The following is a 17,500-nucleotide window of genomic DNA, read 5'->3' on the forward strand; positions in this document are numbered from 1 at the left end:
AGTAAACTTCCCATTTTCATCCTCTTCCATCCCCGACTTTAACGCTCTCGTCTATGCTATAATGGAGACTTTGCAATTTTAGCAAGTGGAGAGAAATTGGAGAACCACTTTCGACTCGACACTTCTTCTTCACTTACTTCTTTTCTCAATATACTGGGCTTAGAAAATGGTATCAAGCCATCCTTATCATCAGTAGGACACGGAAAGAGGCACTAAGTCTCCTAACCAAGTTCAACCACACTCTGCAACTTAACCATTGCACTACAAATTAGGCAACGGGGGCATCAGCAAAGGCAGTCAATGTGCCGATCCTTTATACATTTTGTGTAGTACTTTCCTTACTCGGAGGCAAAATCAGCACTTTAACTGCCCAAATCATACAGATTTTACACATGTACCACTCTATGCACACATAGGCACACACCTTGCAGTTCTTCTACATATGCTTAAGCTAAAACCCCATTGTGTCACGTCAAAATTCTGCAAACCTATTACATATTCAGTGCGTCGGCATAGAAGCACTTTTTAATGCCACTAAAATGCACAAGTAGTTAGACTGAAGATGCAACCTGAATGAGTTTACAGTATGTACTCCACTTTATTAATGATTAGTAATGAGAAAGTGAGGACTACAAGAGTATTGGAAAAGACTTTTTCCACTCTGAATGTAAAGCAGATTGTGTGACCATTGGCCAAAATCGACCACGAAGGGACTCGAACCCTCAATCTTCTGATCCAAAGTCAGACGCCTTATCCATTAGGCCACGCGGTCATCCGCTCACCTGAGATGATTTTTATCATGTAGGTGGTATGCATGGATGAAGAACATATTATTGAAAGGTATTCAGGTTTACATCCCATAGTGTTCTTTCAGCTCTTTTCGCTGGAAGCACTTTTTTGGAATCTATATATTGAGAATTTTATGAGTACGATATGCTTTTGTTTTCCTTTTTGCATACAAACCTCTTTCCTCATGAGTTTAAAGCTCATTTGTATGCTCTACATAGCTCTGGACGTTTCCAGACGTGGAGTAAAACTGTTTTGAAAGTAGTACAAATTGCTCCTTCCGGCATATGCTAATTTTTCACACTCACATAGGTTGTATAAGTTTTATGAATCCTGGCTTGACCTATTCAAGTAGCTGAAAGCCTGTCACCACCTCTAGAAACAAGATTCACACCAATCCAATTCAAATCATTTTTTCCAAAGGAATATGTTCTGGACGGTCGAAAATGCATCTCAACAAAAATAGGCATTTAAAAATCTACTTTGCAGTTTCAGAACACTAACATGACTGTGAAGTGTACACAAGTAAAATGGGACCGTTACAAAGTACCTAATCCCTCATAAACTTCTGAGAGGAAGCATGTAGTAAATCTACCTAATTTTCTGGAAAAGAAAGGGGGAGGAATTTTGTTATCACCTCAGATGGGACTCAAACCCACAATCCCTGGTTTAGGAGGCCAGTGCCTTATCCATTAGGCCACTGAGACACACATGCATAGCTCTTTCTAGAGGCAATATTTAGATGTATTCTATGGTCAGACACTGGTGTGTGCACACAGGGCATTTCTCACTTCTCTCTATAAGTAAACTTCCCATTTTCATCCTCTTCCATCCCCGACTTTAACACTCTCTTCTATGCTATAATGGAGACTTTGCAATTTTAGCAAGTGGAGAGAAATTGGAGAACCACTTTCGACTCCAAAATTCTTCTTCACTTACTTCTTTTCTCAATATACTGGGCTTAGAAAATGGTATCAAGCCATCCTTATCATCAGCAGGACACGGAAAGAGGCACCAAGTCTCCTAACCAAGTTCAACCACACTCTGCAACTTAACCATTGCACTACAAATTAGGCAACGGGGGCATTAGCAAAGGCAGCCAATGTGCCGATCCTTTATACATTTTGTGTAGTACTTTTCTTACTCGGAGGCAAAATCAGCACTTTTACTGCCCAAATCATATAGATTTTACACATGTAGCACTCTATGCACACATAGGCACACACCTTGCAGTTCTTCTACACACACTTAAGCTAAAAACCCATTCTGTCACGTCAAAATTCTGCAAACCTATTACATATTCAGTGCGTCGGCATAGAAGCACTTTTTAATGCCACTAAAATGCACAAGTAGTTAGACTGAAGATGCAACCTGAATGAGTTTAGAGTATGTACGCCAATTTATTAATGATTAGTAATGAGAAAGTGAGGACTACAAGAGTATTGGAAAATACTTTTTCCACTCTGAATGTAAAGCAGATTGTGTGACCATTGGCCAAAATCGACCACGAAGGGACTCGAACCCTCAATCTTCTGATCCGAAGTCAGACGCCTTATCCATTAGGCCACACGGTCATCCGTTCACCTGAGATGATTTTTATCATGTAGGTGGTATGCATGGATGGAGAACATATTATTGAAAGGTATTCAGGTTTACATCCCATAGTGTTCTTTCAGCTCTTTTCGCTGGAAGCACTTTTTTGGAATCTATATATTGAGAATTTTTTGAGTACGATATGCTTTTGTTTTCCTTTTTGCATACAAACCTCTTTCCTCATGAGTTTAAAGCTCATTTGTATGCTCTACATAGCTCTGGACGTTTCCAGACGTGGAGTGAAACTGTTTTGAAAGTAGTACAAATTGCTCCTTCCGGCATATGCTAATTTTTCACACTCACATAGGTTGTATAAGTTTTATGAATCCTGGCTTGACCTATTCAAGTAGCTGAAAGCCTGTCACCACCTCTAGAAACAAGATTCACACCAATCCAATTCAAATCATTTTTTCCAAAGGAATATGTTCTGGACGGTCGAAAATGCATCTCACAAAAATAGGCATTTAAAAATATACTTTGCAGTTTCAGAACACTAACATGACTGTGAAGTGTACACAAGTAAAATGGGACCGTTACAAAGTACCTAATCCCTCATAAACTGCTGAGAGGAAGCATGTAGTAAATCTACCTAATTTTCTGGAAAAGAAAGGGGGAGGAATTTTGTTATCACCTCAGATGGGACTCGAACCCACAATCCCTGGTTTAGGAGGCCAGTGCCTTATCCATTAGGCCACTGAGACACACATGCATAGCTCTTTCTAGAGGCAATATTTAGATGTATTCTATGGTCAGACACTGGTGTGTGCACACAGGGCATTTCTCACTTCTCTCTATAAGTAAACTTCCCATTTTCATCCTCTTCCATCCCCGACTTTAACGCTCTCTTCTATGCTATAATGGAGACTTTGCAATTTTAGCAAGTGGAGAGAAATTGGAGAACCACTTTCGACTCCACACTTCTTCTTCACTTACTTCTTTTCTCAATATACTGGGCTTAGAAAATGGTATCAAGCCATCCTTATCATCAGTAGGACACGGAAAGAGGCACTAAGTCTCCTAACCAAGTTCAACCACACTCTGCAACTTAACCATTGCACTACAAATTAGGCAACGGGGGCATCAGCAAAGGCAGCCAATGTGCTGATCCTTTATACATTTTGTGTAGTACTTTTCTTACTCGGAGGCAAAATCAGCACTTTAACTGCCCAAATCATACAGATTTTACACATGTAGCACTCTATGCACACATAGGCACACACCTTGCAGTTCTTCTACACACACTTAAGCTAAAAACCCATTCTGTCACGTCAAAATTCTGCAAACCTATTACATATTCAGTGCGTCGGCATAGAAGCACTTTTTAATGCCACTAAAATGCACAAGTGGATAGACTGAAGATGCAACCTGAATGAGTTTACAGTATGTACTCCACTTTATTAATGATTAGTAATGAGAAAGTGAGGACTACAAGAGTATTGGAAAAGACTTTTTCCACTCTGAATGTAAAGCAGATTGTGTGACCATTGGCCAGAAACGACCACGAAGGGACTCGAACCCTCAATCTTCTGATCCGAAGTCAGACGCCTTATCCATTAGGCCACGCGGTCATCCGTCCAACTGAGATGATTTTTATCATGTAGGTGGTATGCATGGATGGAGAACATATTATTGAAAGGTATTCAGGTTTACATCCCATAGTGTTCTTTCAGCTCTTTTCGCTGGAAGCACTTTTTTGGAATCTATATATTGAGAATTTTATGAGTACGATATGCTTTTGTTTTCCTTTTTGCATACAAACCTCTTTCCTCATGAGTTTAAAGCTCATTTGTATGCTCTACATAGCTCTGGACGTTTCCAGACGTAGAGTGAAACTGTTTTGAAAGTAGTACAAATTGCTCCTTCCTGCATATGCTAATTTTTCACACTCACATAGGTTGTATAAGTTTTATGAATCCTGGCTTGACCTATTCAAGTAGCTGAAAGCCTGTCACCACCTCTAGAAACAAGATTCACACCAATCCAATTCATATCATTTTTTCCAAAGGAATATGTTTTGGCCGGTCGAAAATGCATCTCACAAAAATAGGCATTTAAAAAGCTACTTTGTAGTTTCAGAACACTAACATGACTGTGAAGTGTACACAAGTAAAATGGGACAGTTTCAAAGTACCTAATCCCTCATAAACTTCTGAGAGGAAGCATGTAATAAATCTACCTAATTTTCTGGAAAAGAAAGAGGGAGGATTTTTGTTATCAACTCAGATGGGACTCGAACCCACAATCCCTGGCGTAGGAGGCCAGTGCCTTATCCATTAGGCCACTGAGGCACACATGCATAGCTCTTTTCTAGAGGCATTATTTAAATGTATTCTATGGTCAGACACCGGTGTGTGCACACAGGGCATTTCTCACTTCTCTCTATAAGTAAACTTCCCATTTTCATCCTCTTCCATCCCCGACTTTAACGCTCTCGTCTATGCTATAATGGAGACTTTGCAATTTTAGCAAGTGGAGAGAAATTGGAGAACCACTTTCGACTCGACACTTCTTCTTCACTTACTTCTTTTCTCAATATACTGGGCTTAGAAAATGGTATCAAGCCATCCTTATCATCAGTAGGACACGGAAAGAGGCACTAAGTCTCCTAACCAAGTTCAACCACACTCTGCAACTTAACCATTGCACTACAAATTAGGCAACGGGGGCATCAGCAAAGGCAGTCAATGTGCCGATCCTTTATACATTTTGTGTAGTACTTTCCTTACTCGGAGGCAAAATCAGCACTTTAACTGCCCAAATCATACAGATTTTACACATGTACCACTCTATGCACACATAGGCACACACCTTGCAGTTCTTCTACATATGCTTAAGCTAAAACCCCATTGTGTCACGTCAAAATTCTGCAAACCTATTACATATTCAGTGCGTCGGCATAGAAGCACTTTTTAATGCCACTAAAATGCACAAGTAGTTAGACTGAAGATGCAACCTGAATGAGTTTACAGTATGTACTCCACTTTATTAATGATTAGTAATGAGAAAGTGAGGACTACAAGAGTATTGGAAAATACTTTTTCCACTCTGAATGTAAAGCAGATTGTGTGACCATTGGCCAAAATCGACCACGAAGGGACTCGAACCCTCAATCTTCTGATCCGAAGTCAGACGCCTTATCCATTAGGCCACGCGGTCATCCGTTCACCTGAGATGATTTTTATCATGTAGGTGGTATGCATGGATGGAGAACATATTATTGAAAGGTATTCAGGTTTACATCCCATAGTGTTCTTTCAGCTCTTTTCGCTGGAAGCACTTTTTTGGAATCTATATATTGAGAATTTTATGAGTACGATATGCTTTTGTTTTCCTTTTTGCATACAAACCTCTTTCCTCATGAGTTTAAAGCTCATTTGTATGCTCTACATAGCTCTGGACGTTTCCAGACGTGGAGTAAAACTGTTTTGAAAGTAGTACAAATTGCTCCTTCCGGCATATGCTAATTTTTCACACTCACATAGGTTGTATAAGTTTTATGAATCCTGGCTTGACCTATTCAAGTAGCTGAAAGCCTGTCACCACCTCTAGAAACAAGATTCACACCAATCCAATTCAAATCATTTTTTCCAAAGGAATATGTTCTGGACGGTCGAAAATGCATCTCAACAAAAATAGGCATTTAAAAATCTACTTTGCAGTTTCAGAACACTAACATGACTGTGAAGTGTACACAAGTAAAATGGGACCGTTACAAAGTACCTAATCCCTCATAAACTTCTGAGAGGAAGCATGTAGTAAATCTACCTAATTTTCTGGAAAAGAAAGGGGGAGGAATTTTGTTATCACCTCAGATGGGACTCGAACCCACAATCCCTGGTTTAGGAGGCCAGTGCCTTATCCATTAGGCCACTGAGACACACATGCATAGCACTTTTCTAGAGGCATTATTTAAATGTATTCTATGGTCAGACACCAGTGTGTGCACACAGGGCATTTCTCACTTCTCTCTATAAGTAAACTTCCCATTTTCATCCTCTTCCATCCCCGACTTTAACGCTCTCTTCTATGCTATAGTGGAGACTTTGCAATTTTAGCAAGTGGAGAGAAATTGGAGAACCACTTTCGACTCCACACTTCTTCTTTACTTACTTCTTTTCTCAATATACTGGGCTTAGAAAATGGTATCAAGCCATCCTTATCATCAGCAGGACACGGAAAGAGGCACCAAGTCTCCTAACCAAGTTCAACCACACTCTGCAACTTAACCATTGCACTACAAATTAGGCAACAAGGGCATCAGCAAAGGCAGCCAATGTGCCGATCCTTTATACATTTTTTGTAGTACTTTTCTTACTCGGAGGCAAAATCAGCACTTTAACTGCCCAAATCATACAGACTTTACACATGTAGCACTCTATGCACACATAGGCACACACCTTGCAGTTCTTCTACACACACTTAAGCTAAAAACCCATTCTGTCACGTCAAAATTCTGCAAACCTATTACATATTCAGTGCGTCGGCATAGAAGCACTTTTTAATGCCACTAAAATGCACAAGTAGTTAGACTGAAGATGCAACCTGAATGAGTTTACAGTATGTACTCCACTTTATTATTGATTAGTAATGAGAAAGTGAGGACTACAAGAGTATTGGAAAATACTTTTTCCACTCTGAATCTAAAGCAGATTGTGTGACCATTGGCCAAAAACGACCACAAAGGGACTCGAACCCTCAATCTTCTGATCCAAAGTCAGACGCCTTAGCCATTAGGCCACGCGGTCATCCATCCACCTGAGATGATTTTTATCATGTAGGTGGTGTGCATGGATGGAGAACATATTATTGAAAGGTATTCAGGTTTACATCCCATAGTGTTCTTTCAGCTCTTTTCGCTGGAAGCACTTTTTTGGAATCTATATATTGAGAATTTTATGAGTACGATATGCTTTTGTTTTCCTTTTTCCATACAAACCTCTTTCCTCATGAGTTTAAAGCTCATTGGTATGCTCTACATAGCTCTGGACATTTCCAGACGTGGAGTGAAACTGTTTTGAAAGTAGTACAAATTGCTCCTTCCTGCATATGCTAATTTTTCACACTGTGGAAATGTGGATTTTCCTGATCAGTTATGTCCCCTATCTTGGACCCCAACGGTTCTATATGCATGTTACAAATGCATGTGTGTCCCCTCCAGTTCCAGTTTCTAAGACGCAAACATATGTGTGTCTACCATCGACATGTTCTCTGTCAGATCCGCCATCGATGGGCTGGATATTCGATTCCTAAGTATGAAAGGCCACCGACTTTATATGGCTAAGTTACTACATTTTTACAGTTCAGGCAAGTAGGCCCGATTCTGCCCTCAAAGCCTTTCCCTGCTCTCTGTCTCTGACAGCTTCAGCTTGAGCTCGCATCTGTATCCATGAACTTTGTCCTACTCCCTGTGCAGCTAACGGTGCCTGCCTCGGCCAGTTTTCGCCTGCCTGCCAAGAAGCTGTATTTCACCTTCGAATTATCTATTTTGCTCTCCAGCCGATGCATTCCTGTCTAGTGATTTAGGTAAACATTTCCTTTAGCTCACAAGCAAAGGACTCAGCCTTTCCGTCCTCCTGCAAGTGATTCATAGCCCTGTTGCCATGGAAAGTTTTCTGCCCCTCGCATCTCATATAGACACTTAAGACGCTTGTACACGCACACACAGTTAGTATAGAATAGATTCTGTCCGAGAGTCCTTCCTTGTGGATAACATAGTTCTCTAAACATAGGATGTTAGATATGATTTGGGATTAGGTTGACTTGACCCCCCAGACTTCTCGTCTCCACATGTAGAGCTAAATGTCAAGTCCCCTTCACCCCCTAGTTGCACGTCAATCACACGTCATACTGCTGCGCACGCATCTATGTTAAGTATTATCGTATAGATCCACCTATGTAAGATAACCAGAGCCAATCATGTTTCTTTTTGCTCCTTATTACGCCTAGTTTCAATTACGTATCACTATGTTAATTTATCTTATCAATCGTTACGCCTTTTTTGCATTTGTTTCATTGTAAGTGTATGACCTATAAAAGTTACTTCTTGTCAATAAAGTATTGTACTTCACTTCCTGAACCCTCGTGGTGACGGAACCTGAAGGCCGCGACTCGAGTCGGCCATTTTTGATGGAATAAAGCCCATTTAGAAAACCTCTTATACCACGGATTCTGCCTCTTGTTATTCTGAGCTATTTTACTTTATTTTAAAGATTCCGTATGAAATTCAGTTTAGGTAAAAAAGAATATTTACCACATAATGGCGCCCGAACAGGGACACTTTCTCATCTCACGCGCCGGCGGTGCGTTGCAGGCCCGGTCTCCTGCCACAACTGGACGGACCATAAACGCGTACCAGCAGGATTTCCTGTAAGCTCCCTCCGGTCAAGCGGGGGCGACTGAGGCTGCGATCAACCCAGACGAGGCGGTGAGAAGTGCGAAGTATCCCGACCAGAGCCTAGCTGAGAGAGCAAGATCCGAGGTATACAGAGGCCCACCAGGTTTCTCGAAATCCCGATGTCCCGAAATCCCGATGTCCAGAGGGTCCGCTGTCCGCAGTCATCGAGTCCTGTCCATTCTCTGAGGCCTTCCGTTTCAAGGAGCTACTCGGTGAGTACCATCGCCGGGGAGGCGTGTTGACGCGCACATAGGTTGTGCCGGTCAAGACGGATTTGGGTACACAAATCCGGTCTGCACTGTTTAGCAGTGTATATGTACTGTTTAGCAGTATATCAAGTATTCCGAAGTATTCAGTTACTGTCAAGAATTCAGCGTGGTGATTAGTTAGGCAGACTGTCATCATTGTCGGTCATCGTTAAAATATTTAATGTTCAATATTTAAAGTGTTTAAATGTCTTGCATATTGTGGTATGAATGATTGTTCATTGTTCACTGTTCATTATTGTGTTTTTCGTATTAAGTGAATTCAAGAGTAAGTATCAGATCAGTTGTCAATATGCCGCTTTTCTCGAAGTTAAGACAGATTACCACCAGAAAAGGGGTGCTTGAAGAAGCAGTTTCTATTCCTCCTAGGGACACTCCAGGGCATTTTATGTACCATAAGCATGGCTTAGATGCCATATTGTTTCTTGATCTATGGGTAGATTATACCAAGGGATTGCCGGAAAGTCAAAGGTGGCCCGCAGCGGGAACCTGGGATGCAGAGTGCATCATGAAAGTGGAGGAAGAGTTATGGAAAAGAAAGGTCAGACAGTCACAGAAAGACGCTGTTGAGTTATGGCGTAAAGAATCTCATAGACGTACAGAAAAAGCACGTAGACAAGAAGAGAGGAGTAAAGAAAGTTCAAATAAAGTTCAAGAAAATCTATTAATTGAGGAAGATATCCGAGTGAAATCAGAACAAGTAAATAGACAAAGAAATGCTCTTATGAATGGTATGTATCCCCTTCTAGCCGAAGGACTACCTAAGGCTGTTACAGAGATGCCAAAAGACTTACCACCCCCATTATTTCCAATTAAGGTACATCCAAAAGGGCATCCCAGAACCGCAGAAGATGTTTTTCTTTCCTCATATCTAGACGATGCAGCTCCCGAGTATGCTAACGCCACACCACATAGACCGTCTGGCGGAGGGGTTCAACGTCAGGATCAGGTATCTGTACCCGTGCAACAGCAAGTCCCGACGCAAGCGTCGGCAAGCACATCTGTTTCCGCATCTGTCTCCGCAGTCGATTCTACAGGGGTGTCGACGCCCATAGTTGCTGTGTCACGTTCAACGAACCCATTCACACCCGACGCCCCAGATGGGGCCACGGGAGGTGCTAGCAGTACCTTTACACCACCCAGAATAAATAAACTTGTTTTTCAAGAGTCAGCGCATTCTCGTACACCTAAATTCGTAAGTGAACGTACGCTTAAAGAACTCCTTGTAAATTGTAGATATGACCCGGTGGTTGGTAAAGAGGATGAAATGGTCCTGGCATCATTACGTATCAGGCGAGCCGCAGAGTATTTAGCGAGGTTACCAGGGATGATTACGCATCTAGATAACATATATCATTTTGTTCAAACAGGACGAGATCCAGGATGTATTAACAGAGCTATGGAATTCCAGAAAGTAGAGATACAGGGGGAACTGTTGCGTTTCCTCATAAACTGTGTGATCAGAAATCAAGACCGTCCGGGGGTAGACCCGAATGCAATGCTTATTCTTACAAGATGGAGTCAGAATATATCAGAAGGGAGACACGATAAGCAAAATTGTATAATAGCCATGTGCCGAAAAATCCGTAAAGAAATAGAGCGTATTCATGAAGAGAGATTGGGAACAGACGAGTTTGAGCAAGATGAAGTGTCCGAATCAGGGAATTCCGCAAGACAGTCAGAGACCATAGCCTATGTAGGCAGAGGAAGATCCTGTGAAAATACTAGATGTTTTTCTGATCCCATACACTCTGTATGTCCAAATAATAGCAGAACGTATCCGACGCCTGTAATAAATCTGAAGTCTCCCGAACATTCGTTTCAAGCCGCAGATAAAATACTACGAGAACGAAGGGGTTACCACCTCCTCGATTCCATGGATGAGCAAGAATTAGCCAGATCAGCTGTTCACTGGATTGACAGTCCTGAAAAATACGGTGATGAGACCGTAGCACACACGTTTTTTAATCTCAGTACAGATGAACAACGTTTAGCTGGAATCTATATGATTCAGCAACTCCTCATATTATATAAGAGCCAACATGCTGACCCTGGTCCTTTACCTGATATATTAACGGAACTACTCACAAACAGATGGAGAGGTTCTAGTAACAAGCTAATTAAAGAGATATTAGTGTCACGTAAACAGTATGTCCTTTTTGTAAGTCCGGATTCTCTCTCGCTGCCCCACAGAGAAAGAACGCCGTACTATATGGATAGACAAAATCCTTTACGAGAAGTGCACCCAATAAAAGGCGAAGACAATGAGTTTCACCGTGTATTTGTTTACACACCCATATCAAAAATGGAATTATTAGAAATGAAGAAAGTAGTACCTAGTCATGACAAAGACCCAGCGGGTTTCCACCGAGAAATTAAAGACATGTTACTAATGGGAGAGTACACCTTTCCTGATATTATGACGATATTAAAGGTGCTTTTGCCTGCTGGCATTTATGAAAAACTGAAAGAAAAAGAGTGGGAAGTGGGAGACCAAAAGATAGACTGGACAGCATTAGCAGAGGAAGAAAGGGCCCGAACTGCAGGTTCAGGGCTCGGGGATAAAGTTAAACTGTTACCAGGTTTACTAGTACAGGTACTGCCACGTTTATTAACTACAAAAAAGGAAGATTGGGGTGCAATCACAGCCTGCAAACAAAAGCAAGATGAAGACACAAGCGATTATTATGCTCGATTTGAAAAATGTTTTGGTATAAATAGTGGTATAAAAGCAAGTAGTGACTCATATCCACATCTATTTGTGACAAAATTAGTGGAAAATGCATTGCCCCCAGTGAAGAATAGAATATTGAAATTCGAGAGTACCTGGCAAAGTAACACTCCGTCGCAAATGCTACAAATGTTACAGTATCATCACAATAGAATTAGGGATGAACAAGAACACGAGCATAGACGCATGAAGGATACAAAAATGAAAATGCTAGTTTCTCAGACAGTACCAGCAGATGGTCACAAAAAGGGTGTGACACATTCTGGTGATTCTGCAGTTCCTGTAAAAGGAACCTGCAATTACTGTAAACAACTAGGCCATTATGTACACGATTGTCCAGTCCTGAAACGTAATATAGCTACAGGTATTGCAAAAGAGAGACCACGATTAGTTAGACCAGATCAGAATGAACAAGGAGCTATGCAGCATGGACAGTCCATGCCAGTTCAGCAACAGTCCATGCCAGCCTCACAGCAACCCATACAGTTTGTGCCAGCTGCACCACCGTTGCCTGCTACTGCCACACAAACCACAACACGACAAATGTATCAGACTGCACAGTATGAATATCCTGAGTATCAGCGTTACGCATGAAACAGCCTAGAGAGGGAAGTTGACTTACCGCTTATCGAGATTCCTGTAGATCAAGAAGGACCTTATGTACATAGTGAATTATTAGGTCAAGATAGAAAATTCTTACTCGATACAGGGGCAAGTCGAACAACTATAAAACGTAGTGAAGTTCCAGGGGCACCCCTCTCAGGCTCTCAAAATGTTTCCCTTGGTTTTTCGGGAAAACCTATTGTTAATGAAGTATCACAGCCTCTACCACTTACGATAGGACCTTTGACACGAACTACAGATTTATTGCTTACTAAATCATGCCCAGAAAATCTGTTAGGAATTAAAACTCTGAAAGCACTAGGAGCCATAATATGTTGTTCTCCGGAAGGAGTAAGGTTGTTTTTGCGTGATTTTAAAGGTCACTATGTGTCTAGAGACATGGATCCCCGACTACAGACTTTACCAGTACATCTATGGGCACAAGGCCCTACGGATGTTGGCTGCATGAACATTACACCCTATCGACTCACACTGAAAGCAGGAGTGGTACTACCACGAATGCGACAATACAAGTTACCGCATGATGCTGTAGTGGCTTTGCTGAAAATCATTGATGAGCTGATTGCCCAGGGAGTAGTTGTAGAAACAGACTCCAATGTATGTAATTCACCGATAATTCCGATTCTTAAACGAACTGATCCTACTGCCCCACCAGTGTACCGATTGGTTATTGATTTGCGTGAACTAAACAAGTGTATTGTACCACAATTCCCTGTGGTCCCTGATATATCATCATTGTTGACAGCAATTGATTCCGAAGCAACATTCTTTACTGTAATCGATCTCAAGAATGCCTTTTTCAGCGTCCCAATAGATCCGGAAAGCCAATATTTGTTCGGATTCAGTTTAAATGGGCGCAGTTTTAAATTCTCACGCGCTCCCCAAGGATTCACAGAAAGCCCCAGCATTTACAGCCAAGCACTGAAACGAGAACTTGACAGTATCCACATGCCAGTCAATACTGCACTGCTTCAATATGTCGATGATCTGCTGATCACCGCGAGAAGCGGACCTGAATGTGAAAAGGCTTCTCTGACAGTTTTACATTTTCTAGCCGACAAGGGGCACAAGGTGTCTCCTTCTAAGCTGCAATTCTGTGTCCAGCGAGTTATTTATCTTGGTCACTCGCTGTCCAAGGAGGGAAGGCAGCTTACACCAGATCGCATCCAGTTAATTGCTAACATGTCAATACCCCAGACACAAAAGGAGGTGCGGGCTTTCATAGGCCTCACTTCATATTGTAGGCAGTGGATCCCTCAGTACGCATTTCTAGCAAAACCACTCATTCAGTTAACCACACAGGAGGCAGCCACATCGACTGTTCTCCCTTGGACTCAGGAACATACACAAGCTTTTGAAAGCCTAAAGGAAGCTTTATGTCAAGCACCTGTTTTAGCAACACCATGTTATAGCAAACATTTTACACTCTTTGTCACAGAACGCGAAGGTACTGCCTTGTCAGTACTCACTCAGGATCAAGCAGGATCACGCAAGCCATGTGCTTATTTTTCCAGTACATTAGATCCCGTAGCTCAGGCTTTGCCTGCATGTCTGAAATCAGTGGCAGCGACAGCTTTAGCAATCAGACAAAGCGATGCCATAGTGTTAGGACATCCATTGACAGTACAAGTACCACATGCAGTAGAGGTTCTTGTGAACCGAACACAAACACAACACTTGACCATAGCAAGACTTACCGGTTATGAACTGACATTGTTTCAACCACACATAGAGATCCGACGGTGTAATACATTGAATCCTGCTACACTATTACCTGTAATTGGAACAGACCCACTAGCTCATGATTGTGTTGAAATCATTGAAATAAAGACGAAACCTAGACAAGACTTGACAGACGTTCCATTGTTAGATCCAGACCTGACGTTGTATGTAGACGGATCGTGCATGAGAACAAGTACAGGAGATTTAGTGGCCGCGTATGCAGTCACAACAGACACTAAAGTTATTGAGACAAATTGTATAGATACTTTGTCAGCCCAAGCAGCAGAACTTATTGCTCTAACGCAAGCCTGTATTCAAGCCACAAATAAGAAAGTTAATGTATACACTGACTCACGTTATGCATTCGGAGTTGTACACGACTTCGGCGTGCTGTGGCGAGAGAGAGGTTATTTAACCTCCCATGGTGCCCACATTCAGCACGGACCCCTCATTCATGCCTTGTTAGACGCAATACATCTACCCACTGCTATATCGATTATGAAATGTAAAGCACACACGAAGGTTACTGATATCATTTCTCAAGGCAATGATTTAGCTGACAGAACAGCTAAACAGACTGCTCAGAATCGCACATTAGACATGACAAAGCCAATAGTTCAGACACCAACACAGTGTATGACAATTAAGGATCCCGCACTTGACGTAATTGATATACAGACACATGCCACAGCAGAAGAAATAAAGAAGTGGACTGAACTAGGAGGGATCCAGACAGATCAAGGATGGATGACGAAGGAGAAATCTGTATGGTTTCTCCCTGATTCCATGGTTCAAGCCATTATAGCTACAGTTCACAGTCCAGCACATTTAGGAGAGAAGGCTATGCTAGACAGCATTCAGCACATTTGGTTCAACAAACATTTACGAGCAGCAGCTAAACAAAAAGTTCGTACCTGTATGATATGTTGTCAGTTTAATCCAGGAAAGGGTGTTCCCGTAGAGCAGGGTGGATTTCAGCCTCCTGACCATCCTTTTGAAGTCCTCCAGATGGATTATATTCAGATGGAACGTTGTCGAGGATTCAAATATGTTCTCGTAGTTGTCTGCGCTCTCTCCCGTTGGACAGAGGCGTATCCCGTATCAGATTACACTGCCCCGACTACTGCCAAGCAGCTAGTTCGAGAATTCTTCCCACGGTACGGTTTACCACGTGTTGTATATTCAGATAACGGCCAGCCTTTCTCATCCGAATTAATGAAACATGTCTCACTTTTGTTGGGATATCAGTGGAAATTCCACTGTGTCCGACACCCCGAGGCAGCAGGTCTCGTGGAACGACATAATCAACTTTTAAAAATCAGATTGTCTAAAATATGTCAGGAAAAAGGTGTGGACTGGATAGTAGCCTTACCAGTTGCGCTATTTTACATGAGAATGGTAGCACACTCTCGAACAGGGCTATCCCCGTATGAGGTGATCTTCGGAAGGCCACCAAATATGTGGGGGACGCCTGTACCACGTAAAATAACTGATGTTGACTGTAATATGCTGACAGATTACCTGGCTTCCTTGATGTCTGCACTACAATCTTGTCGTTCACAGGTAGTCGCAGCTTTTCCCGACAACACCGAGGTGAAACCTCATGATGTAATTCCCGGCGATTATGTTCTCGTCAGGAATTTCGATCGGAAAACCCAACTGGAGCCAAGGTGGAGGCTTCCTAAGTTGGTCCTGCTGACGACCAGAACAGCTGTGAAGATCGAAGGGAGAAAAGGCTGGGTGCATTCCAGCCATATCAAGAAATTTCATGGACTTCCTCCTGACACAAACAGTACTCCCCGTGTGTCTTCCCCCATTGACTCAAAGCTACCCTTGGCTGAGGCCAGTAGCACCGAAATCTATAAGCAGAAACTCAGGTCCAGATCCAAACTGTCGGACGATTTGATTGTTTAAGTCCTCTCCAAGGTGAAGCGGTTGAATCTGTCCCGACATGTATCCCTTAGGTCTGAATGATGTAGAGTCCAGAATCATAATGAAACGACATGCTTATTGTAAATTACTGCGTAGCCACTGTATTGTGACTTTATTAATTTTGTTTTCCTTGAGTTTTTTAATAGTTACTGCAAGTATATTGTTGCATATGTATTATCCTGTTTCTAAACGTGCTTTCAATATAACTGATGAACATTCTTTTAGTGACCTACCCCCACATGAGTTGTCCTATAGACTTGCGCTGCGCAATAACACATTCATTAGTATGTTACATCATTCCCATCAGACTAGTAATGCCACCAATTGTTGGGTGTGTGGCCGACTCCCTCCCTATCAGAATAACAAAGGAGTTCTGCCTTTCTTTCCACATCCGTTCACACACAATGGCTCCTGTGGAGCATGGTTTAGTTTATTAAATTCCATAGACCCAGACACAGCAGTTTATCAACAACATTGGATATGGGGAAATCTGAATCTAGTTTTATTCAAAGTCTGTCACCCCAATAAGGAGGGTCACCCCAGTAGAACAGGAACTGATTTAGAAAATGAAGTGTATAAATTAGGTAATTTTACGCCTAATCTTATGATTTTGAATGTCAAATCCGAAGTTGAACTAATTCTGCCCACCATGTCTGTATTTCCAGTTAAGGGTGAATTATGTGTGAGAAAAGTTGGTTCCATACATATGGGCCATAGCCAATGCGTTACTACAGTAGAATATCGTGATCAAGGTAAATCTTCATTTAGAGCTTCTCGCCATTCTTACTTTATATGTGGTCAGACGGCATATATGCGTCTGCCTCTAGATTGGGATGGTACCTGTTACATAGCATTCCTTCTGCCACCTGTTTTCCTAGCTCCCCCTGATTATTATCGAAATGTTCATTTAGTACACAAAAGAGAGCGTAGAGATCTCCCAGTTGTCGATTATACTGAGACGGCATGGGACAAGTATGTAGATTTCAATAAAGGTATCTTTCCCTATATAGGTACAATATCAAATAGTAAGCTGATACGCAGACTAACCAAGACTCTTGAAGCTGTAGTAAACGAGACTATAGCCGCCCTAGGCAATCTGACAGAGGAACAATCAGTGATGAGAATTGTTGTTCTCCAGAATCGTCTTGTCCTTGACGTCATCCTGGCCGATAGGGGCGGAGCTTGCAGGGTCATCGGATCCAGCTGCTGCATATTCATACCAGAAAATTCGCCATCTGTATATAAAGCTATAACACGCCTTCATAAGATTGTAAGCCAGATACACGAAAATCCAGGCACTTGGACGTGGTCCGGGTGGTTTTGGAATGTGATATCAGCCTGGGGATGGAGAGTTCTATCCTTCCTAGGTATTGGCCTTCTTATGCTCTTCAGTTGTTGTTTATGCCTGCAATGTGGACCAGCGATTTGTGGTCTGTGTGCCACATCATGCAT

General features: G+C 42.0%; 3 non-coding genes across 3 annotated transcripts; all 3 read right to left on the minus strand.

Moving 5' to 3' along the window:
* Positions 1-2,287: 2,287 nt before the first annotated feature.
* TRNAR-UCG (transfer RNA arginine (anticodon UCG)) lies at positions 2,288-2,360 on the minus strand. Its single transcript has one exon. It is a non-coding gene; the product is annotated as a tRNA-Arg (tRNA).
* Positions 2,361-3,874: 1,514 nt separating this feature from the next.
* Positions 3,875-3,947, minus strand: TRNAR-UCG (transfer RNA arginine (anticodon UCG)). The gene has a single exon. It is a non-coding gene; the product is annotated as a tRNA-Arg (tRNA).
* A 1,515-nt stretch (positions 3,948-5,462) lies between these two features.
* Positions 5,463-5,535, minus strand: TRNAR-UCG (transfer RNA arginine (anticodon UCG)). The gene has a single exon. It is a non-coding gene; the product is annotated as a tRNA-Arg (tRNA).
* Between the last annotated feature and the right edge of the window lie 11,965 nt (positions 5,536-17,500).

Source organism: Triturus cristatus, chromosome 4_1 (genome assembly GCF_964204655.1).
Source record: "Triturus cristatus chromosome 4_1, aTriCri1.1, whole genome shotgun sequence".
Taxonomy (NCBI): Eukaryota; Metazoa; Chordata; class Amphibia; order Caudata; family Salamandridae; genus Triturus; species Triturus cristatus.